At 43.4% G+C, this 25,297-nt stretch overlaps 1 protein-coding gene across 10 annotated transcripts in view; it reads right to left on the reverse strand.

Annotated features, from left to right (window-relative positions):
- The window catches only part of DLGAP1 (DLG associated protein 1), a 338,129-nt gene that overhangs the window by 150,161 nt on the left and 162,671 nt on the right, over nt 1-25,297 (reverse strand). For 8 of the 10 annotated variants that reach the window (XM_077352686.1, XM_077352684.1, XM_077352677.1 and 5 more), the window contains one exon: nt 10,003-10,178. The exons of 1 other annotated variant lie outside the window; for it this stretch is intronic. The gene's annotated coding sequence lies outside the window, so the exon portion shown is untranslated. Of the gene's footprint in view, nt 1-10,002; nt 10,179-13,233; nt 13,363-25,297 lie in introns of all 10 variants that reach the window. One more of the 10 variants, XM_077352679.1, reaches the window with a different exon arrangement.

A 25,297-nucleotide genomic window follows, 5' to 3' on the forward strand; every position in this document is an offset into this window, starting at 1 on the left:
TTATTCTTTCGCCACTCATCAAATGGTAATATTTCAACAGGGAAAAAAGTATTTTTTGTTGGAGAATGACGAATCTCAGGCCTAATACAAATGTAAGCCAAACATAAATAAATATACAGATAATGTATTGTCAGGACAAGAAAACAATAAATGCATCATACCACATAGGGGTATGCATTCAAATCTACCAGAACCAAAAATATGACTGAAAAATACCTTATAAGTATTTTTTAGCTCCCCAAATGTATCCAGATTTTCTTGGGGAAACTGAAAAAAATCCTCACAAAATTCTGGATATATTTGGGAATTACTAGTAAAACAAAACAAAAAACAAACAAACAAACAGTAGAGCAGCAATGGGAGATTGCTCCCACCTCTCAACTGTTTGTCAGGTTTTGACTGAACTTCCTCTAAAGTTTAATGGGACTCCAGAAGCCAGCCGAAGGATCAGCTATGCCAGCTCAGCTTGAGGCTAGCTTCTCATGCAGCCAAGCTGTAGGAGAAGCCAGCCCCAAGATCTGCTGTGCTGCAAGGAGCAGTCTACTAGCCACTGCACAGCATTTCCTGGACCTGGCTTCTGAAGTGCAGTTTAATCTGTGCCAGCCTCAGTATTGAGCTGTCTTTAAAAAAGAACATTGGCATTTTCCTTCTTGGGTCTACTGTACCCCCAAAATCCAGCATTTCCCAAAAAAATCCTGGATCTAAACTCCATACATGTATTGAGATCTGGGATTTTTTTGAAATACCAAAAGTTGTTTTGATCCAATAGACCTGAACAGAAAGATATTAGTTAAATTAAAATTGCACATCCTTATTGCCCCCTTAAAAGCATACTTCCTTGACAGCTTGAATGATAGTACAGAACTAGCATCACAAACAATAAATATCCAAGTCTGAAGATCTAAAAAAGTATAGTGCAGTGATTCTAACACTACTGTGCCAATTGTAATTATGAAAATTATGCAATAATAAAACATATTACCATGACAGAACATATTCAATTGCTATGCTAACAGTTGCAACCTGAATAGATTCAAGACAATTGTCCGATACTTTAATCTATTGCAGGGTATTCAAGTATGTAATTGATTATGTTTATAAATGAAATTACTGAGAATATTATTATGATACAATTATAAATCACAGAACACATTGGTAAGCTTACCAGTTGATAGACCTTAAACACCTAACAATCCTGGCCACATCTTCAGGCTGAATAAACTGAAAAGCATCCCAAACAATTGGAACCATCTGGGCTCATAGCTGCTAATGTTGAGACCATGTTGTAGCAAATGTAGGAGATTTTACCAGCAGTGTTGAGCAAAATGGTCACAGCAGGCCATCAAGTAGCTCAACTCCTCCTGCAGGCTAGATCCCAAGAGGCTTGAACACCCAGAACAGCTCCATTGGCCCAATTCTATGCAAAAACAATGGTGGTGGAAAACTATTGTTTCTTTGCCACTGTCATCACCACCAACCTGAGTCACCCTCTACAATCACTCTAGCCTTGTATTTTCATCTCCCATGACTCTTAAGTGACTTCTGGATCAAATCAAGCCTGAACTCTCCCTAGAAGCTAAAATGACTAAACTGAACTTATTACGATCACATTCCAAGAAGACAAAAGTCACAGGAAAAGACAATAATGCTAGGAAAAGCTGTAGGAGAAAGAAAATAGGAAGCCCCAACATGAGAGGAATTGTCTTAGTAAAGGAAACCACGTCCCTCAGTTTGTAAGACCTGAGCAATGATGTTTAAGACACCATTAATTTATAGGGTTGTGAGTTAGAAGCAACTTGGCAGCACTAAACACACATGATCTTCAGTAACCAGATAGGCTATCTGGGCTCTGACACATGAGAGAAGGCTCCAGGGATCAATCATGCCAACCACTTGGGTTATTTTCTTATCCCAGAAGTAAAGCAAGGTATCAACAAGAGCACTAACTATATCAATAGGAAAATCCCCTAGAGCTATCTATCAGGCTCCATATCATTTTAATAGATCCCTCCTACCGCCTCCTGGAAACCCTGTAAATCTGAGCAAACAATTATCTGTCATATATCTTCTAGTGATAAATCATGCTATTGACTAACTTAGAAAGGATATGGAAAACAATAAGTAAACCTTCTTTCCTTTTTAGAGTGGAATGATCAGTTCATACGCTGATAAACGTGCTGGCCTCATTTTATGCAAGATTTCTAAAATGCAAGAATCTTAAAATGACAGCTTTAATACCATCCCAAAACTTCTTTCGATATACGTATTATCTTTTTCTATAATAACAGCCACATATTATTGTGCGTCATCAACAACTCTTGCAATGATATTTTTGTTTTTAATGAACATATTAAGTCTGAAAAATGTGCCCTAAATTCACATTTTGAGAAAAAAACATCAGTATTAATATAATCCATAATTTAATTTTTGTGGCTGTCTATGAACAGTTTAGCCCCATTCTACATGTTAAATAATCACATTTTATACATTTAACTTAATTCCTTGAAATATTATATCCCATTGTTTATGTTGAATTGATATATTACTTGTTAATGTTCTTTCAATACCTACCATACAAGCTGTCTGCAGCTGTGAGTATATCTGGCAGCACTTTTTAAATTCCTTCTGGAACTTCTCTTAATCTGACATTTCTTTCCTTTCTCCTATACTCTTAGACATCAATTATCTTCATTGTTTTATTTGCCTATAACAATCCTTTTCCCATATTATTTTCCTTTTGTTTAATATCTGAAACAGTCCCAAATGGTTTTTTTTGTCAAGCCTTTCCTAAAAACTCACTTTCCCCATAAAGTGCTCCTGAATAAGATAAAGAACGTGTTGTTGAAATGACTTCACAGTCTTCAATTTATTCCAACTTTCGATTCCCACTCTCAAATTTTAGATCACACAGTAACTTGGTGCAGAAACCGGTTTTCTTGAATTCTGAAAGCCTCACACATTGTATAGCCAAATTTATTCCGTGTCCTGCCATTGTTCCTTCATCTTACTGCTCTTTTAAAGTGATTTGAACTCAGTTTGGAATTATCAGGCATGTCCATATGTATGTGTTCACACACAAATTATGCTGTAATTCTTGCTTTCCACTAATTACCATTTAGCTAACCCACTTGGTTACCTAGGTTACTGATTGTTTATTGCATTGCGCTTATATAATTCATTGCCAAGTTCTCAATTATATTTGATCAGGATTCATTAAATTTTCTTTCCAGATAATTATTTTAAGTACAATTTATCTCTTTATTTGGTATTCAGAGCTCAGGAATTACATAAATGAAAAACCCAAATTAATTTAGTTCTTTCAAAAACTTAAAAATGGTGACATTGAGGCCTCTATGTCTAATTTTGGATCGACCCAATACACTTTGTTTCATTGCAATAATCTGTATTGAATTTCCACTTACTTCCCTTTAAACTTCAGCCCTTCATAGCATGTTATCCTATTCTAGATAGTATCCTGGATCTAAGAAGCAGCTTCTGGGGAGGAGCACAGAGAATGTGGGAAGTCCTACAGTATATACAGAAGTCTTCACTTCTTTGAATGCAAAATATAAGTTCAGTTAGTCAAATATCAATTAATAATTAAGCAATTATATTAAATTAAGAGTAGAGTTAATCATGAATTCTGTCAGAGTTGTAATTCATTAAATGGCTTCATCTAATTATTATAAATTGTTTGTTTACGAATCAACTCAAGTAACTGCCAGTCTCCTGACAGGAAAAAGAGCTCCTTCAAAGTTAATTGGCATTCCCTTTTACTGGACCTTCTATTTAATTTGGTCCACTATTAAAAATGAATCACTGGTATTTAATTAATTCCTCAGAGAATTAAAATAAAATGTGATATCTTATTATAAGATTGTTTTTATCTTATCCTCCAATTTGTTGGTTTTCTTCCATTTTTATTAATTTTTCCTCGTCCACTGTATAATGAAACAAGGGGAGCAGTAAGGCTCAAGGAAATGTGGACTGAGCAGCTAATTAGAAACACATCTTGTAAGTTTTCCAACAGGAAAACTCATGAACACACTTGGAATTCCCTGTTACTGAGTCAACCCTACATGGTCAGTACTCCCTGACTCGTGGCAGCTCTCCTGAATCTCAGGGTTCTTTCACATCACCTTGTAAATTATCTTTTTACTGGAGATGGTGAATTTGTACATGAAGCTATGGCCCCATCCCTAAATTGCTTCCCTCTTGGACAAAAGTGCCCTGAAACTAAAGTTGCTTCTCTCCATTAGCCCATCTTATATTAAATTAAAAGTGACTGGGGTACATTTAGAAGAACAGCAGAGTAGAGTCTTCATAGGAATGTGCCACTTCACAAAGCAAATAGGGAACCACTCATTTTAAATGAAACATGCAATGTTAGAATGCCAGGGAGAATGATTATAATACAGCTGATATTTAAAAACACTAGTTTTCTATGAACAGAATGTTTTATTAAGTAGAAAGCAGAATCAGAATACTTTTATTGGCATACAGAAGTTGTGAGTATTCAGTTATGCTGGATCAGACCAGTGGTCCATCTAGTCCAGCATCCTTTCATAGACAGTAGCCAACTACTTACTATGGAGGACCAATAACAAGAGATACAGGCAGAAGCCTTCTCCAGATATTGCTTCCTGTCATTGGTACTCATAGACTTTCATCTTTGAATGTGGAGGTTCCCTTTAATAACCACAGGTATAACCAGTGATAGATCTATCCACCATGAATCTAATCCCTTTTTTAAAAAGCTGTCCATAGCTATTATTATATAGTCTGGCAGTAAATTCCACATTTTAATTACTGATTCAGCAAAGTATTTCCTTTTGTCGTGCTTATCAACTTCATTAGATACCCCAAGATCTTGTATTTTGACAAAGGGAGAAAAAGTTTGGTTGGTCTGTTTTCTACACTGTGCATAATTGTATAAGTCTCTATCATGTCCTCTCCTAGTCATCTCTTTTATAAATTGAAATGTCCGAGATTCTTCAGCCTTTCTCCAGCCTTAATAATCATGGTTGCCCTCTTTTGTATTTTTTCCAGCTCTGCAATGTCCTTTTTGAGGCATGGTCACCAGTATCTCTCCTGCATTCTGTAAAGCCATACTTCCTACACCTTGTGATTCTTCTGAGCTCTTAAATCAGTTCCAGGGTCATCTATCCCCTGCAGGTTCATTCAATCCCCTGCAGAATGCAGGAAACTCAGAACTATCTGTCTACCCACAGTGACCCCAATTCTATGGCACATGATGCCCCTCCCCCCAAAACACCAGAATCCCTAGCTAGTCTGGCTTGGAGGAAATTTGCTTCCCACCCATGCAAGAAATGGCCACAAGAGCCAAGCACCAACACAATCCCTTCTGCTCACCTATTTATAATCTGCCTAAATTAACAGAATCAGCATTTTTGTCAGATCACTATCTAGCCTTTGCTTAAAAACTTCCAAAGATGGAGAACCCACAACTTCCCAAGGAAGTCTGTTCTACTGAGGAACTGCTCTGTCAGGAACTTCTCCCAGATGTTTAGCCAAAAATTCTTTTGGATTAATTTCATTCCATTGGTTTTGATCTGATCCTCTGAGGCAACTGAAAAAAAGCTCTGCAATATCCTCTATGTTAGCGATCCCCAACCTGTGGGCCCCAGACCACATGTGGTCCTTCGACTAATTGGAGGTGGGCCCCAAAGGACGCCTTCTCCCCCCTCCCCGGCCCTTTACACCACACTTCGGGTGTCATTGTCTCCCATCACTCCCAGATGGGACTATCTCGTTGCAGAGAAACAAGCTCAGGGTTCCCATTGATTTGTCATTGTCATGAGTTAAAATTTCCATGAAAATAAAATGTTCCTTATGTTCATTGTTGTGGCATGTCTGTATCTTATTTTGAAGCGATGTTTAAATATTACCATAGCGATCAGAGAGCGTTAGGGCAGTGGTTGAGAGTAGAGGAGTAAACTACCCCCCCACACACCGGGCCTCAGTAAAAGGCGTTGAGTGGTCCCCGGTGAGTGGTCACCGGCGTTGAGTGGTCCCCAGTGATAAAAAGGTTGGGGACCACTGCTCTATGTGACAGCCCCTCAATTACTTGAAGATGGCTATCTTCTCACCTCTTAGTCATCTTCTCTCCAGGCTAAACAGACCAAACTTCTCAACCTTTACTCATAACTCTTAGTCTCCAAACCCATCTCCATTTTTGTTGCCCTCCTCTGGACATGCTCCAGTTTGTCTGTATTCTTCTTCGTAGTGCCCAAAACTGAACACAGGAATGAACACAGTACTCTAAGTGAGGCCGAACCAGAGCAAAGTGGTACCATTACCTTGTGCAATCTGGACACTATACTTCTATCCCATTTCCCAAAATCCCATTTCCCTTTTTAGCCACTGAGTCACACTGCTGACTAATGTTCTACTAAGACCCCTAGATCCTTTTTGCACATTCTACTGCCAAGACAGGTCTCTCCCATCCTATAATAATGTATTACACCAAAGCACACATGCAGTTTACACATCAACACAACTGCCATGTCTCTGCTTTCACAGTGCAAAGCAAGCTACTTCTGTGTGTCTCTGTATTTGTGCGGAGAGTCCATTACTTAGCATTTTCTTTTGGGGACAACCCCACAATTGCTTCTGCCCTGATTCTTTCAGCATTTCTGAACTGTGCCTATGCAGTAAATAGCAAATTGAACACCAGTGGCCAGCACTGCGCTGCGGGGGGGGGGGGAGGTGCAGGAGTCAGCCCGCCAACATGCTGATGCCCATGCCTCTCCTCCCCCCTCATGGCACAGTGCTGGCTGCACCAGGAATGACCAGCCGCTTCAGGCACTGAAGCGCCCAACCCTAGGAGTTTTAAAATTCTGCTGGGGTGTTCTTTGCAAACCAGCAGCTCTGCCTTCATGATAAAAAAACATGATGCTAAAGGAAGCAAGGGGTGGGGGGAAAACTTTATCTTTCTTTCCTGTCAGAAGTGGTGGCAGTCACTACCATACTGGATCCACCCAAAGTCTCAGAATAGGAAGGAGACGTAGTCACACCACCTTGTTCTCTTCCTTCTTAGACTGGCTTCTTCTTGTCTCCCTCTGTATCAGCTGCTTCTGCAGCTCAGTCCTTCCTTTATTCCTGGTGTGGTGCCTTCTCTTTTGAGATTCCCTGGCTAGATGGGAACAATCTGTCTGGCTCCTGGCCATCTTCCTCTCCTAGCCTTCCTTGCATGAGTAAATTGGGCCCCTGGCTGTCCTAAGCTTGTGCAGCTGGGGTGGGGTTCAGTTGGGGCTGAGTGTCCTCTCCGAACAGGTCCACAGTCAACTCTCTCACCCCAACTGGCATCCATTCAACGTGTTTTTAAAAAGCAAGGTTTTATACAATAGCTAGTTATTGATGTTCACTTAAAGCATCTTTACTTGGAGGCAACTTAAGAACAGATGTGAATGTCAGTATTTAATCTGCATAAAACCATTTTTTGGCATATGTGAAACCTACACAAAATTTCACACTGTGATCAGTGCTGCACCTATAATGTCTAACTAGGAGTATGAAATGAAACCTAGTGCTATGCAGTATCTGACTCAGTCAGTAGGAACCCACAATGTCTATAAAAAGCATGGCAGTTTAAAATACAGCAGGAAAATCTTAAGATCATTTTGTAAAAGAAACTAAAGATGTCATCATGACCATGTCCTTTGCTATAGTCACTGCCTCCTCAATGCCACCTGAGGAATAAACTACACTTCAGTTGAAGAGGACAATGGCTCTAGTATAAATTCTACTAGTAGCTGAGAAAACACTGATTTACCAGCTACTCAACAGCACCTTGACATAAGCCTACTTTATTCCCAGATGCTAAACTGCCAGTTCTCCAATTATGGTTCAAAATTAGAAATGAAAAGAAGCTCAACATGTAAAGCAAGGTAGGAACCAAATAGGTTGAGAGGTCTAGAAATTATTATCATAAAAGTATATTAAATACACATTTTATTGCACAGTGCTAAAAGTCAATTAAAAACAAGAATGCTATGAATAACACAAAATATACCCAGATAGCAAAATGACCTATAACAATATGACCTGATGTATTTCGATCCAAATGCATCTTCTTCAGAAGTCGATTACGGATCACTCATATATAAATATCCATAAACAAAAAAGCTTTTTACAGCCAGGAAAGCTGAATAAAAGTCTGTACTACACAGACGTGCCAATAAATATCCTGGGTTTATATTTTGATGGACAGAATTCACGATCACTAGGTAAACACCTTTCTTTAAATCTTTCAGAAACTGAAGTAAAATCTCTCTGTGTGGTTATGTGCATATTAAAAGAAAATCTGGGCATATTTCATGCTACTCATAGCATTCTTGTATATGCTATACTGAGAATTTTATAGATTGTTTTTAATTGACCATTAGCACTGTGCAATGAAATGTCCATTTAATATGCTTTTATGGTAATATTTTTTAGACCTCTCAAGCTCTTTGATTCTTAGAGATTAGAGGTGGCTAGTAGGCTTGAAGTGAATGTGGGAAATGTTCTCATGGATTATACAGGACCACAGGACTCTTTGCAGAAAGGTGAAGTTTTATTTTCATAGGCAATTAAGGGCAAAACAAACACCAGAAATTTCCTGCTCACATTTTAAATGTCAGCTATCAGCTGTCAGCACCAGAGGGCAATTGTTCTGCTGTAGTTCTGAGATTCTTATTTTCAGGGCTAGAGAGTCAGGAAATTAATGAAGTGAATCTTTCTTGCATCATAGGGTGGGGGAATCTTGTTCCAGGACCAGTATTTGCCAATGTTCCTCATCATATAGACTATGAGCGCCCATTGGCTCTCTCTTCAAAAGTTTTGCCAAACCTACACATGAGTAGGGCCAGCATGCACAACCCTCTAATTTGAGAATAGCCCAGTAATGTAATGGTCATGTAATATTACTGCATTATTCCCAGCCCATCATAAATTGGTCATATAATTATTTTGTTTTATTTAACATCTATAAGGCCCATTATGCACGGGCCATAAGGCCCGGCGGCAGCAGCACTTCGGTTAAAATCACCGAGAACGCACGCTGCCGCCGCGAGTGCAGACACCTCCCGGCCCAGGGCTTTGGAAGATCCATGGTAAGTGAACGCGGGATCTTCCGGAGCTTCCCAGGTAAGCCGGGGCTGCGGCGGCCCGGCACTGTGCATAATCGGCAGCACCGGGCTTGTTGGGCCGCCCAGCCTCGACCTGCGGTGGCCCTTAAGGGACACCGCTCTCCTCTGCAGGCTCCGTGGTGGCACAGAGCTGGCAGGGGCAACCCCCTGCTCCCCCCGGCCCCTCCCCACCTCCCCCGCCCATGCCGCTGCATTTACCTCGGCCGGGCCTCCTTGCATCAAGCGCGTGTTAGCGCAGTACGCCGGGGCAACCCAGCATGTGCGTTCACGGGAAACGGCAGGGCATTGTGCCCCACCGCAATGGTACGGCGCCAGCGCACAGAATCTGGCACCGTGCATAAAAGGCCTAACAGAGAAAAGCAGGCAAACAAATAAAAGCAGTATAGTGTCCTTAATTTCCTTTATGATTTATTTATAATAAATAAATAAATGTTTCTGTTAGACTTAAAGGAAGTAGAAATTCTAGAACAGTGCCTTGCAAACAACCAAACAAATATTCATGCATAAAACGTCATTTAAAAATGTTTCTAGTGAGCAGACTCAACCTTGCTCTCCAACTAAAGTATTACAGACTGCATTAGCAGAAAGATCCTGTGAAACAGCATATTGAGGCTACAGCTAAATAAATTATGATGTTTTTCCCAAAGGAGAAGCATTGAACAATTTAAAGCAAAACAAAACTGAGGAAGTTCAAGCTCAGAAGTGGGACAAGGTTAGAATTTCACAAAATGGTTTCTATTAGTTTTGGCACCCAGATGATTTCCAGTAATTTAACTATTGGCTAACAAACTGAACTGCAATATCCTGATAAGGAAAATAAGACATAGCTCGACAACATAAAACTACTTACTAGCTTGGTATAGTGGTTAAGAGTGGCAGCATCTACTCCTGGGAGCTGGGTTTGATTCCCCCCTCCTCCACATGCAGCCAGCTGGGTGACCTTGGGCCAGTCATAGCCCTGTTAGAGCTTTTCTCACAGAGCAGTCTTCTCAGAGCTCTCTTAGCCCCAACTACCTCACAAGGTGTCTGTTGTGGAGAGAGGAAGACAAGGCAATTGTAAGGCACTTTGAGAGTTCTACAGGTAGAGAAAAGCTGGAGGTATAGAATGCCTATTTCACCCATTACACTGAATGAAACCAAGTTTGATACCAAATCTGTATTTCACAGGAACCTATAGGACACTTGTAGCTGTTTGACTTACATTAACATATTCACACTTTCAGATATAATGCAAGAAGTTACTTTCATTCCAAGTAGAGACTCGCACGAACCAGTGCATGAAGCAGGTGTCATCCTGAATTTTGGCTGGTTCAAGAGTTGTGAACTGATTTTCATAGAAACACATGTGTCATAAAGATTTCCTGAACTTTGTCCATGGAAACAAATAGGCCCAAGGATGCAGCCACCCACAATTGTGCAGGTGCCTCCTAGGCCCAGGCCATGGGAGAAAGCGGATTGGCCATTCCCTGTTATCACTTTGTCCATGGATAGTGAATGGGATCCTACTGGAGGGTAGCCAGTGGTATCTTGGTATCTTAAGCAGAGGTTGTCTGACTTCTTTGGCAAAGTCTTCCTTAGTGGTCTCCCATTCCAGTAATGATTCTGCTTAACTTCTAAGATATGACTACAACTAGGGGCAAAGCCCGTTGTATCCAAGAATACAACGGGCGCTAGTGCATGGCAGTGGGAAGAGGGAGGGGAGGAGTTGTCCAGTCTGTAAGGGCATGGGGTTGAATGTTGAGGCCTACTGCACAGGGTTGTTGTGCAGATGAAACAGGAGACAAAAAACCAGTTTCATCTGCAGAATAACGCTGTGCAGTGGCCTCAAACCTGCAAAGAGTTGCAAAGAAGAAAGACACATGGCTTGGCTGTGTCTAACCCCCGGCCAGAGCAGTATTTTAAGTGAAAAGGGGCTTTTCTGTGGCCTCCCTGTCAGCCAACTGTTTGGCAGAAGGGGATAGTCCCCCCCCTCAAAAGGAATGTCCTCAGGCTCCCCTGCGTTGCCTCCCTCCCCTCAGTCAGGGCCTGTCAGAGGCCCCTTCGCAGCAGGCCTGAAGGGGGGGAGGGAGTGCACTCTTCAGTCTCCTGCGAGCTCTGTCAGGGTTCTGAGGCAATTTACAGTTGGACATGACAGTTAGGACAGCCTTGGGGCGAAAAGGGCTGGCACAGCCTCTGTTCTCATCCCCCTCGGCAGCCCTTCTGACCTCCTCTCCCTTTGGTGGTCAGGAGCAGACTGGCAGCCATTTCTCCAGATTGCCCCTGGCTGGATGGAATTTTGGTCTTCGTGCCTTCCGATTGGCTCCTCCGCTTGTCAGTCCAGGGCCATGGGACCAATTGTTGCCCTCATCACGGACTGAGCTCACCCCAACACCTCTTACTGTTTTATTAAGAGGGAAAAGATGGGCTATGCTATAACATTCCATATCCCTGAACATTCACTGTTCATATATTACTTAGCTTTGGAACTGTCAATAAGTACCTTAAAAATCTGGGTTTCAGATTGCATGTACTGAGCCTGCAAAATACATGTATTTCCTGCAAATGGCAAACATGCATGTTGAGAGAAAACTTGTGCCTGAAGCTGGCACACCAATCTCTTAACAGCTGAAAAGGGTCAGTGTTTCAGAGACCTGGAAAACTGGTTCCTCTCAAGTAAAGTTACTCAAGTCAGATTTTATTGTATGAAGCCATAGGCCATTACAATATAAAAAGATTTTAGAAAGATTTAAAACATTTCAAATCAGTAATAAAATAGTAAATAAGAGAATGAGCAATCACAGATAACAATCACTAATCATCATAAGAACATTTCTAGATTACATATATCCACCTATCCAGCAATTATTATTCTAAATATTGCTCTCTGCAGGACGACTTTAGCCTTTATTTTCTTAGCCCCAAGGCCAAATAATGACATTCTGTTAGAGACAAATGAATTACTATCTGATAGCAAGAACACAAGTTTTTCCTGGTCGGATTTATCATTTAGCCCATGTAGTAGGCTAAATGTAAGAAATCTATCCCTAGAATCTGTACACAATGGGCAAATTAGAATGTACTATGGGAGACCCTCCACAACTACGGCTCCACAGATACAGAAGCAATGATCTTTTCGTGTTTTGTGGTATTGGCCACTCAGTACAGCTGTTGGCATTGTTTGAAATCACATGGAAACTGGTTCCACTCAGCTGTATTTTCCCTCCCATAATTTTTAAGTTTCTGAAGTTGGGGAGACAGTGAGAGTATAGTAATGACTAAGAAACTCCCTTTAACTGGGACTTTCCAAGCATTTCTGGAGTATTGGCAGCAAGAGAACTAGCCTAAAATGTCTGAAAAGATTTATCCCATAGCCTACTAGAGAACTTTCAAGATGTTGTCAATCAATCAGAGGGATGGTTGGATGGGACGGGACATAGAAGACTGCGAAGTATTGTGAATTTCTCTTTTGTTTGCTCCCATGGTTTTGTGGTTGAAATGTTGCTCTATGGAACATTAAATAGAATCAAATCATAGAATCATACAGTTGAAAAGGGCTATGCAGTCCATCTAGTCCAGCCCCTTGCTCAATACAAGATTAGCCTAATGCAACCAGGATAAGTATCTGTCCAGCTGCTGCTTGAAGACTGCCAATGACGGGGAGCTCACCACCTCCTTAGGCAATCAATTCCCCTGCTGAACTATTCTGACAGTGTATTCCCCCCCTAATATCTAGCCAATGTCATTCTACATGTAGTTTAATGGTAACCCCATTACTATGAGTCCTGTCTTCTGCTGCCAACAGGAACATTTCCCTGTCCTCCTCTAAGTGACAGCCTTTCTAATACTTGAAGACAGCAAACATGTCCCCTCTCCACCTCCTCTTCTCCAGACATGGGCTCTCTTCCTGTAGCCTGCTTTTCCCCTAATGTGTGGAAGAGGATACTAATCCTTAATGTAACATAATAATTGAACATCATAGTATTCCCTCTGTCATCACATGATGATTGTTGACTTCATGCATGGCTAATGTGGAAACATTTTTAGGAGTCATAGATGATTAGTGAATGGTGACACTGTTTACAGAGACTAGGGGAGTGCTCACCATTATTGCTGCGTTGTCTCTTTTCTTTATTTTCTTTATTTTGATATTTCTGTTGAGATGGCACATGGTATAAAGTTCTTTCCCACTGGGTAGCAACAGACATCTTGAGTTGGACTGCTCAATAATTTTCTATATGAATTACACTATAATTAGTATTCAGATTAACCTCATCACCCATTTTTCATTCTACAGTGTTTCTTCAAATCAGGCACAAAGAATATTTGTGAAAGAGATACAGCTATGCCCCCCTACAATCTAATTGATAAAACTTTTAAATTATGATTTCTAAATGTAGACCCCAGTGAGCTCAGTAATTTTTATGTAAGTAAATGAATGCATAATCACACTCAAGTACAACCAACTTGAATTTGAATGTCAATATCTGCTGGAGTACTAATTTATATTTGTCAGTTCGGTATGCTTAATTGCAGTTCCAATGTCACATGAACTTTCCCATAAATCTTGGACAAACAGGCACAGCTTATCTTAAACCATGTTTAAAAGCTATGAGAAATAAATGTGGTTGATTAAGTAACATAAAAGTGTCTGAGCAGTGGGTGGAATGCCTTGGTCAGTGCTGGAGTAAGGTGGTTAAAAAGGACTCAGGCATGAATGGCAATTTAATACTGAACTTCCAGTATTTCCCACCTCTTCCTGCACCCACACGGGAGAGCATTTGGCCCAGTGCTCCTCATCTGCCCCCGATTTTTGCTCCTGCACGGGAGCTGGGGCTGTGAAGTTCTCAGTGCATAAACTGTTTGTAGCAGGAATATATATATCATTGTGTTTTAATTATGTTTTAATGGGTTTTTGTGGGATTTTATTGTTTTTATGAATTTCTGTAAACTGCCGAAAGACTTTTGAGAGCAGTGGTATATAAATATAATATAATATAATCAATTAAGCAATCAATCAGTGTAAGCTCACAGCAGGGATAGAAGGAGGGTTGTGTGCCTGCGCAGAAGACCACTCAATGAACAGCAGTGAAAGGAAGTATACTATTCTCGTTGATCCTCAGATTTCTGATCAGGTATAAATGTGTGGCAGTATCTCATCTTACCAGGTATTTACCAGGTGCTTACCAGGCACAGCATCATTAATACTTGGTAAGTGGTATTTCCCAAATAATACTGTTTGAGTGGAATTTTGTTTCACATATTAATTTTATTTCTGTGATCATTTAATTTTTCCCCTTATCATTTTCCAAATGCAGCAGCTGCTCTTGCTTTTTTGTTTTTGACAGGGTGAGCGATAGAGAGGGAATGAGGTTTTACTTTCCATGCCATTGTCATACCAAAAAACAACAACAATAAAAACCCATCCTAGAACTACTTTTACCTCTATTCACCAAAATTTCTGGGTTCTTATATTTTTTCCTGTGTGCATACAAGTTGCCAAAGGAAAAATAGGGAAATTATTTTAAAGCCTCTGTAAAAATCAGTTCCAGCATCTGCATTTGGGAAAGAAAATAAAAAAAACTTCAAAATGATCAAAGAATACAAATGTTACATGTAGTTGGAACCTCAGTGTGTCTGATTTTTATTTGAGAAACAAAGATATCTCTATTTTAATTTTCAACATTTTGTACAATGAATTAGTAATAATTTTGTTGGAGGTGGCAAGGAAGTCCATCTTCTAAGTTATACAATGTTCTCTTTAATTTTTCCCGAAGTGGACAAGTTGCTGAGCTTGGTCAGGGCGACCACTTGCCCCCTTGATCCCTGCCGTTCCTGGCTCCTCAAGGGAGGCAGCCAGGGGATAGGAGGCCAGCTCAGAGACATCATCAACTCCTCCCTAAGTTCGGGGGAGTTTCCTGAGCGGCTAAAGGGGGCAGTGGTTCGCCCTCTCCTAAAGAAATCAATGCTGGACGCGCAGGACCCTGCCAACTACCGTCCAGTATCGCATCTGGCGTTCCTGGGCAAGGTGGTGGAGAGGGCTGCGGCTGACCAGCTCTCGGCATTCTTGGAGGAAACTTCGGCACTCGATCCATATCAGTCGGGCTTCCGTCCTGGCCACGGGGTGGAGACGGTGTTGATCGCCCTTTTGGATGATCTCCGTCGCCAGCTTGACAGAGGCGGGTTGGCCGTGTTGGTCCTTTTGGATCTATCGGCGGCCTTTGACATCGTGGATCACAACCTTCTGATCCATCGCCTCGCCGGCACGGGGATACGGAGCACAGCCTTGCGCTGGATACGCTCCTTTCTCCAGAACCGGACCCAGAGGGTTGCGGTGGGGGAAGAGTTCTCGCGTCCCTACGGACTTCCCTGTGGAGTACCGCAGGGCGCAGTCCTCTCCCCCACGTTATTCAACATCTTTCTGCGCCCTCTGGCCCAACTGGTATGGAGCTTTGGGCTGGGTTGCCACCAGTACGCTGATGACACCCAGCTAGCCTCATGGACGGCCGCCCAGACTCTCCCCCGGAACCATTCGCCAGATGTTTGGAAGCAGTGACTGAATGGTTTGAGCAGAGTCACCTGAAACGCAACCCCTCCAAGATGGAGGTCCTGTGGCTGGGAGGCAGAGGGCAGGACCAGGCAGCACGCTTACCCACCCTGGCAGGAATGCAACTTTCTATCGCGCCCCAGGCCAGGAATTTGGGGGTGACCATTGATACCTCCCTGACTATGGAGGCTCAGGTCAAGAGAGTAGCGGGTCAGGCATTTTTCTATCTTCACCAGGCCCGACTACTAGCGCCCTACCTGTCCCCTGACCACTTGGCTACAGTGATCCATGCGACAGTCACCTCCAGAATAGATTTCTGTAACTCGCTCTACGCCGGCCTACCCTTGTCTCTGATCTGGAAACTCCAGCTAGTGCAAAACGCAGCTGCTCGGGTCCTCACTGGTACACCTTGGAGGGCCCATATCCAGCCTGTGCTGAGGCAGCTGCATTGGTTGCCAATTACTGCCCGGATCAGGTTCAAGGTTCTGGTTTTGACCTTTAAGGCTATACGCGGGTTGGGACCCACATACCTGAGGGACCGCCTACCGACCTATATCCCCCGCAGGCCTTTACGCTCAGCGGGGGAGAATCTCCTGATCGTTCCTGGCCCTAGAGAAGTGCGCCTGGCCTTGACCAGGGCCAGGGCCTTTTCGGTCCTGGCCCCTACCTGGTGGAACGAGCTCCCAGGTGAGCTGCGGGCCCTGCAGGATTTACCAGCTTTCCGCAGGGCCTGCAAGACGGAGCTCTTCCGCCGGGTTTTTGGTTGAGGCCGGGGTCAGCAAATGAGTGCCAAAATCCCCCCCTTCCCAGACCTAGCATCTCCTCCCCACCCTCCCTGCCGCTCTGATAGCAGGGGTGGGAATAATAAGTTCTGCCATGTTGGGATTGTTTTAAAGTCATTTAATGGGTATTTTAATGGGGATAGGACTGCTGTGACCCGCCACGAGCCTATGGGGAGTGGCGGGATATAAATCCAATTAATAATAATAATAATAATAATAATAATAATAATAATAATAATAATAATAATAATAATAGCCACCTTTCCTGTTGATCTAAATTAGTCCTTTGCATCTAATAGAAACCAGCTTGCACGTCCCCCATACACCTGTATCTTAATATAAATATATATAACCCCAAAGGCTGGCACAGGATAGGAGATGTCTTTATTAACTTAGTTGAATTTTCCTCCTTCTACAATCTACCAGTTACCTATTCGGTGTCTGCTCTGCCCCCATTGACCAATGGGGGAAGGTGTAGCTGTAAGGTTTCTATAAAATTATAGAAACAATCACACACCCTATTTTATTTCCTGGAATCCACTGAGCTATGGAATGACTTGGAATATGACTGGCTAAAGGTAGCTGTTTATGTCTCCTCTCACTTTATGTATGACTAGAATTAAAGCCCATTTATAAAAAAGGGCAGAGCAGTGGCAGCCCGCAGAGGCCATTCCCCGCTCATGGGGGGGGGGGTGAAGCATGCTGGCTGCTGGCCAGGTGGGCTGGTGTCAGCCAGGGATGTTGGTAGGGCCAGGGGGTGGCACGGGCGGGGGGGAGGGTGATGGGAACCAGGCATGCGCGGAACTCCTGTTGCATGGTTGCGGCTAGGGCTGGGGGGCGGGGCAGCCACGGGGGATGGCAACCAGGCATGCGTGGGACTCCGCGCATGCATGGTTTAGTTGGGCATTGTCCCGATCACCGCGTGGGCAGCATGGCCTGGCCGCCACGGTGGCCAGGAGTGGAGTAAAGGGGCGGCAAAGGGCTCGATGTGGGAACAGGTAAGTAGGGGCGCGGGGAAGAGTGGGTGGGCGGGCAAAGGGACGGCCAGGGTCGGGTCGGGAAGGGAGGAGGAACAAGCCGGCCCCAGGGGCAGTGGTGTGGCACGCGCGACGGGGCAAGACTCCCCGGAGCCTGGTGGAGTCTCAGAAGGGTGGTGAGGGGAAGGGGTGGTGATTTTCAAGAGGCTGGGTGGGGGGGAGACGGTGATGGGTGTTTGGAGGGATTGTGGTGTTGAGTTGTGGGGGTGGGGGAAAGCAGTGGCGGGTGTTGTTGGTTGGGGAGCCCAAAGCTGGGAGGGTGGGTATTGTGGTGGTGGCACGCCAGGGGGGTCTTACCTTGTCCATCGCTGTGGCGGCAGGGCTCCCGGGTGGCTCTGCAGGGGCACAATGTGCCCCTCCGTGGGTGGCGGTGCCACGGCTTGGGTGGGAGGGTGGACGGGAGGCTCGGGAAGTCCCCCCCTGCTGGCGAGGCTCCTGCCTTGGTGGGCAGAAAGGAGCAGGGCTGCCACATCTTCGACGTGGCGGCCCTGCTCCTTTCCCGGCATCCCCCTCCCCAGGTGGGCCTGTTTCTTTCCTGACGGCAAACCATCTGCGTGGCTAGAGTAGGGCGGGCCAAGTGGTGAATCGGGCCCTAGACTAGGGCGGGCCAAGTGGCACTTGAAGGGGCCAATCTGGAGCTGCTTCGTGGCTCCTGATTGGCCCCTCCAAGTTTTTATCACGGACATGCTCCACCCTTTCTCCGTCCACACAGCCCTTACTGCTTTATTTTATCCGCTCCGCAGGAGCGGTTAAAGATTCTTTTACTCTAAAGTAATGTCAGCTTCTTCACCTGACCACAGCAGATTTTCTACCAGTGAGTCTTCCTAGAAGAGATTTTTCTAACCCTCAAGTATAATACAGTAATGATATAACTTTGGGACAAAACAATGTTTCATGTAGCTTTCTCTGTGCAATCACTCATCCATGAAGTTTCTTTCCTTTTTGCAGAGTTGGGGGGTAGGTATGTTTTGATGACATTTGCTTGTATTGTTTCTTTATTCTTCCCCTCTTCTCTTTGATTATTGCTCTCAGTGTGTTTTCTTTTTTGTACAATGTTATAATAGCACTACACATGCAAAAAAGGGGAGCTATTACCTCGAAATATTAAGAATAGGCAATATTTTGTATAGCAACTGTTTACCAATTGCTCAGAATGGTTATTATATTTATATCTTCCTTTTATCATTGTACCATTTTATCTCACTGACACATTTTTGATATTTTGTAATGGCCTTAAGCTACACAAATAAATTTAAGCTTACTTGTTGACATTTAGCATGTTTCATAATTATTGAATTAGTATATCCAGTTCAACAATGGCCAGACATTTTCATGGTGACTAAGGAGGAGAGGGAGACCTTAGAAATGGCAGCAACCCAAGAGGATATCCATGATACATCCAGCCTTAAAATAATGTTAGTATTTTATAATATTACTGCACATGCATGCAAAAAAGGGGGTTCTGTCACTGATGAAGTACACAATGACATCACCACAGAAGCCCTCTATGGTGAGAACCAGAATCAAAATGGCCATAGAATCCTACCATATATAAAAGGAATGGAACAATAAGAGAAGAGTTGACAGAATGGTCTAAGAATTCTGGTGAAAATATATCAACTAACAATGGAGAGTTACAAAAGCTATGTACAACAAAATTTGAGTCCAATAGCACCTTTAAGACCAATAAAGATTTATTCAAGGCATGAGCTTTCGTGTGCACACACACTTCCTCAGACAAAATGAAAGTTCATGCCTTGAATAAATCTTTGTTGGTCTTAAAGGTGCTATTGGACTCAATTTTTCTTGTGCTACTTCAGACCAACAGAGCTACCCACTTAAAAGCTACGTAGTACTGCTGAAATAAATAGAAGCTGAACATCAGTGGTATTTGCTGGATTATATCCTACAGGAAACATATTGTTGTGAAGGGAATGCTTTGATTTTTTCATACCACAAGGTGGACCAAGGTCAGGGTAAATTGGGTATATAAACCACATTTTTTTTAACAAACACACAATTTACAATTAGTTTCTCAACCTATTTTCCAAAAAATGAACTTCTAGAAAGAAATTAGGAATTTAGAATGTATTTTATAGATCAATTATTCTCTAAATTTTCCTTGGCACAGCGTTTTTTAATAGTTCTGTCAGGATATTAACAAAAGCAGTTTTTCAGTTGTGTGTGCTTATGCCAAGTATATTTAAAAAACTGCTGCAATTAGTCAGAACTGCCATTACACTTTGGACTGTGGGTGTGCTGCGGCAATGTACGAGTGACTGTGACATGTGCCACCCTGGTAAGAATGTTCAGAAAGGCAGGCTTTCACTTGTGTGACTATATTGCCCTCTAATGCCTGATTTAATCAATACTTTCAGAATCCAAATACAAGGTCTGCATGATGTAAAGTACAGTTATTAAAATCCTCCCTCTGACTCCTTGGAAGGCTGTGGCCTGTCAGGATTGGCAGTGCAGGGCTGGGTAAGCCAATGGCCTGCCTGAATATAAAGGCATTTCCATGTGTTCACCTGATTAAAACTCTGCATAGCTTTATGACAACAGAAAGGGATGTCCATGAAGAATCACAGGGGAGAAGGCAGATGGATCAACCATTTGAGAGTGGTCTGGTCTGTTTTGAAGTTCTGAGACTTGCTTCCTGTTCATCTATTCCAAAACTAAGTAGTGACTTTTGGACCTGAGAGCAATTGCCCAGAGGGTCAAGGTTCAAGGCTAGGAGGACAGCACAATACAGGAGATAGCTGTGTTTTTTTTAACATACTATATGGGGAAGTTTTGGCAAGGAAACTGAGTTTTGGGGGCATGCACCTTATGGCACACATTGTCTGACCCAAATTTTGCCCACCATTTCAGGATATTATACCCTATTATTACATTGCATTATTATTTATGGAATATAATACTGCCCCCTTTGCAATTTAAAGAGTTTCCTAAATGCTAGCAGTAAAATCAGTATCCAATTAATTCTCCTACCAGTTCTCTTTTAGGTTCAATACTGTGAGACCTCTTGAATGCTTATAGCACCCTGGGTAGGGGCCAAGTTAGAGTTGGTGGATGTATTTCTAAAGGTGCACATCATAAAAAAAAGAATTCCCACCCTGTACACAGTTGAAAATGTGCGTGGAAGTGGTATTTTTATGAATGTACCTCTCCCCACCTTTCCAAAAGGGTAAGAACTGTCAACACGTCTCTCTGGTCATGACATGCCAAACAGTGTACAGAGCTGGGAAAGGTGTATAAAAGAACAGCAAAAATTATTGATGTGTTGGAATGTTCTATTTATCGTTAGATTTTTATAACGGCAATTCCCAGACAGCCTGACTTGTGGCAATTCACAAAAGCATAATAAAAACAGTACACCCATAAGACGGCAAGATTACCATCTCGCCGATAAAATATGATCACAACAGATAAAATGGCATAGATGGCAACCACAGCTATCTATCACTATTCCTCAGCTCATTCATTCCCGGCAGTGACAAGATGTAAAATTAGGGTGATGGTAGGCCCTCTTCCGGGGGGGGGGGGCAGATGGCACAAGGATGGGGGAGGACCCGATCTTATTAACCCAGTGTTTGGCCCAGCCTCAACTAAAAGCCTGGAAGAAAAGCTCCATCTTGCAGGCCCCACAGAACCCAGAGAATTCCAACAGGACCTTCAGCTCTTCTAGGAACTCATTCCACCAGGTAGGGGCCAGGACCAAAAAAGCCCTGGCTGTGGTCGAGGCCAGGTGTGTTTCCTGGGGATCCGAGATCCTCAACAGATTCATACCCACAGAGCAGAGTGCCCTGCAGGAAGCATAAGGAGAAAAGCGGTCCTGGAAATAGGTAGGACCCAGGCTGCATATAGCCTTAAATGTCAAAGCAGTGGCCCTCCAAGATGACCTATTGAGGACCCGAGCAACCACATTCTGTACCAACTGCAACCGCCAGGTCAAGGACAAGGGTAGACCTGTGTAAAGCGAATTACAGAAGTCTAATCTGGAAGTGACTGTTGCATGGATCACCGTGGCCAAGTGTTCCACAGACAGGTAGGGCGCTAGTAGCTGTGCTTGGCACAGGTGGAAAAATGCCGTCTGGGATACCTTCATGACCTGAGCCTTCATAGATAAAGAGGCATCAAAAATCATGCCCAAATTCCTGGCCCTTGGTGCAGATGTAAGTTGCACTTCATCCAGGCAAGGGAGAAACACTTCTTGATCTTGTCCGTTTCTTCCCAGTTGCAGGTACAAGGAAAGACCTCCAAGAAAAGACCTCCAAGGAAAGAACCCTGAGGAAAGAAAACTAAAATGGGCCCATCATATGCTTATCATTGTTCTCCTTAATATTTATGAAAGGCCCCTGTGGACGGAGTGCTGTCTGGCACACATCCAGTGTCTGGACTGTGCTTCCGCCCACATGGGCCAATCTGGTCATGCCCAGCTTTGCCCCTGGAACAGCCAGCCGTGAGGCACTCTGGCAGCCTCGCACTCAGATCCTGCCTGGCCACCAAGGAGAGCGATCCTGCCCTGCCTCAGTTGCCAATCATTGTGGCCTCCGGCAGCTTCTGTGGGCCAACTGGCAGCACACTTCCTGCTTTGCCTGCTGTGCGCTGGGGTGACCGGCTGTGAAGCTGTCACCCCAACAGCCAGCAGGAACTCAAGGTCACCCAGCAGTGGTGTCATGCACCGCGAATCACTCTCCCAGACATGAGGCACTCACCAAGCCTTGTGGCCAGGCCCTATCTACTCACTGAGGCAGCCACTCCTGTGCTGCCCTGCCTCGCCCACCCAATGACCTGCCGTCCACACCACCAGGATCGCACCCATCGCACCAGCCAACAACAGGCCCTCCAGCTCAACTGCCGCCCACATGACCGCCTGCAGCCTCGTTCTCCACCTGCCAGCAGAAACACAATGTAAGCCAGGGGGCCGCGCTTACATTGGGGGGAGTGCCACTAGGGCCCATTGCATTCCTGGATGCAATGGGCTTTAAGGCTAGTAATATCATATCATATTGGTTTATATGCATGAAGTGGACAGTGTAGCTAGAGAGACCCCTCCTCCTAGAATTAGGGGTACCCAAGTGAATTGATGGACATTAGATAAAGGACAGGCAGAATAAAGCAATTCTTCAAACAGCACATAATTAACTTTTGGAACTCAATGTCACATGATGTAGTGATGGACCACTAGCAGGTGGCTTTAAAAGGGGATGAGAGGCATTCATGGAAGAAAGGTATTACAATGCCATGATGGATGAGTGGATGACTACATGTTTGGAAGCAGTATGCCTCTGACTACTAATTATTGAGGGATCAGTCAGACAAACTTTGGCTTCTGTGTCTCTACTGTGGATCTTCTAGAAGGATCTGGCCAGTCATTGTGAATGGACATTAGACTGGATGATCCAGCTAGATGCTTATATTAAAAGAGAGGGGTTGGAATCAAGAAATACACAAATCTACTAAGATGTTTTAAATCATTGGTACTCACTCCACAGCTTATAGAGAGTCACATTTGCACTTACTATCAACCAAAAGAGCTACATTTCTTCCTTTCTTGGTATGAGGTCAGCATCTGTTCCAGCTGTTTCAAGGTGGGAATCATGTATCAGTCTCATGCTCAGCCCCAGCTTAAGGATTCATGGGGCCCATGTGCCAGTTTATGGATTTGCAGGGCCTTGGTAGGACATGCAAGTGCAATGGCCCAATGTCCAAGGGGTCCTTCATACTTATGCTTACCAAAAGAATGAGCAAATCACCCTTTTTGTTCTTGTGGTCCACAAGTCACATAAGTATGAAGACCTCCGAACAATCACTGATTGAAGACTGAAGATTGTACAGCAGCCTGACACACATAGCACATGCTATATGTGCTCCTAGGATAAACTGCCTCTGCACATGCCCCTCTAAGCCTATTTCCCCAAACATGAGGCAGGTCCCACATTGAGACACAGAGCTCAGAATAGCCACAGGTGACATCAAACAACGCCAAGTGGCTCCCAAGCCTGGAGTATCAGCTAAATTTCTCACTTTCTGAGTGAAAAGATTTTTCTTTTTTTAAATTACATTTTCTACTCTCAATATTTTATTATTATTTTTATTGTTTATGATTCCACTTAGAATCATAGAATCATAGAGTTGGAAGGGGCCATACAGGCCATCTAGTCCAACCCCCTGCTCAACGCAGGATTAGCCCTAAGCATCCTAAAGCATCCAAGAAAAGTGTGTATCCAACCTTTGCTTGAAGACTGCCAGTGAGGGGGAGCTCACCACCTCCTTAGGCAGCCTATTCCACTGCTGAACTACTCTGACTGTGAAATTTTTTTTCCTGATATCTAGCCTATATTGTTGTACTTGAAGTTTAAACCCATTACTGCGTGTCCTCTCCTCTGCAGCCAACAGAAACAGCATCCTGCCCTCCTCCAAGTGACTACCTTTCAAATACTTAAAGAGGGCTATCATGTCCCCTCTCAACCTCCTTTTCTCCAGGCTGAACATTCCCAAGTCCCTCAACCTATCTTCATAGGGCTTGGTCCCTTGGCTCCAGATCATCTTCGTCGCTCTCCTCTGTACCCTTTCAATTTTATCTATGTCCTTCTTGAAGTGAGGCCTCTAGAACTGCACACAGTACTCCAAGTGTGGTCTGACCAGTGCCGTATACAATGGGACTATGACATCTTGTGATTTTGATGTGATGCCTCTGTTGATACAGCCCAAAATGGCATTTGCCTTTTTTACCGCTGCATCACACTGCCTGCTCATGTTTAGTTTACAATCCACAAGTACCCCAAGGTCTCGTTCACACACAGTGTTACCTAGAAGCGTATCCCCCATCCAGTAGGCATGCTTTTCATTTTTCTGACCCAGATGCAGAACTTTACACTTATCTTTATTAAATTGCATCTTGTTCTCATTTGCCCATTTTTCCATTGTGTTCAGATCTCGTTGAACTCTGTCTCTATCTTCCGGAGTATTTGCCAGTCCTCCCAATTTGGTGTCATCTGTAAAGTAGTAGTCCCTCCACCCCCTCATTGATGAGTAGTCCCTCCACCCCCTCATCTAGATATCTTGTATCTAGATATCACTTGTATCCTGCCACACCTGGAACCTGGCTTGTGGCAGCCAACAGTGTAAAAAACCCACATTAATACTTTAACCCCATTACATCTAAAGCATAACCAATTCCAGATAGCAGCAGCCAACCCTCCTTCTCCCAGCTCAACAGATGGATGACACCACATACTGAGGGGGGGGAGGGGCTCTGGGTTAGGAAATGCTGAGAAATTTGGAGATGATGCCTGGGGAGGGAGGAGTTTTGAGTGGGGAAGGAGCTGGGCAGGGATGTGATAATCCAAGCTGCCATTTCCTCCAAGGAAATTTATTTCTGTAGTCTGGAGATCATTTGTAATTCCAGGCCCTATCTAGAGGTTAGTAAACATACTTTGGATAGTTTCCGGTCTACACTGGAAAGCAGTCTATACATCAAATACCTTCAGATTAAACTATTTGTAATGTTTTGGGGTACTGCCCACAAATGTATAAGGTTCAGCAAGCAAGTGATGCATTGTAATAAATTATGTATCTACTGCATATTCTGGCTTCTTGTTGTTTTCCTATCCCAATTCAAGGTTCCAGTTTCAATATATAAATAACAACTGCTATAGGGCACAAACATATAACTTTAATGACACTTCAAACTCTTCAAAGAACGATGGCGAATCCACGAGGGCTCATGACTCAGTTGGTAGTCTTTATAACTCATCTGAGGGCCCCAACACATGGGCCAGACTACTGCTCACATAT

This window comes from Paroedura picta, chromosome 9, assembly GCF_049243985.1.
Source record: "Paroedura picta isolate Pp20150507F chromosome 9, Ppicta_v3.0, whole genome shotgun sequence".
In the NCBI taxonomy this organism is placed as follows: domain Eukaryota; kingdom Metazoa; phylum Chordata; class Lepidosauria; order Squamata; family Gekkonidae; genus Paroedura; species Paroedura picta.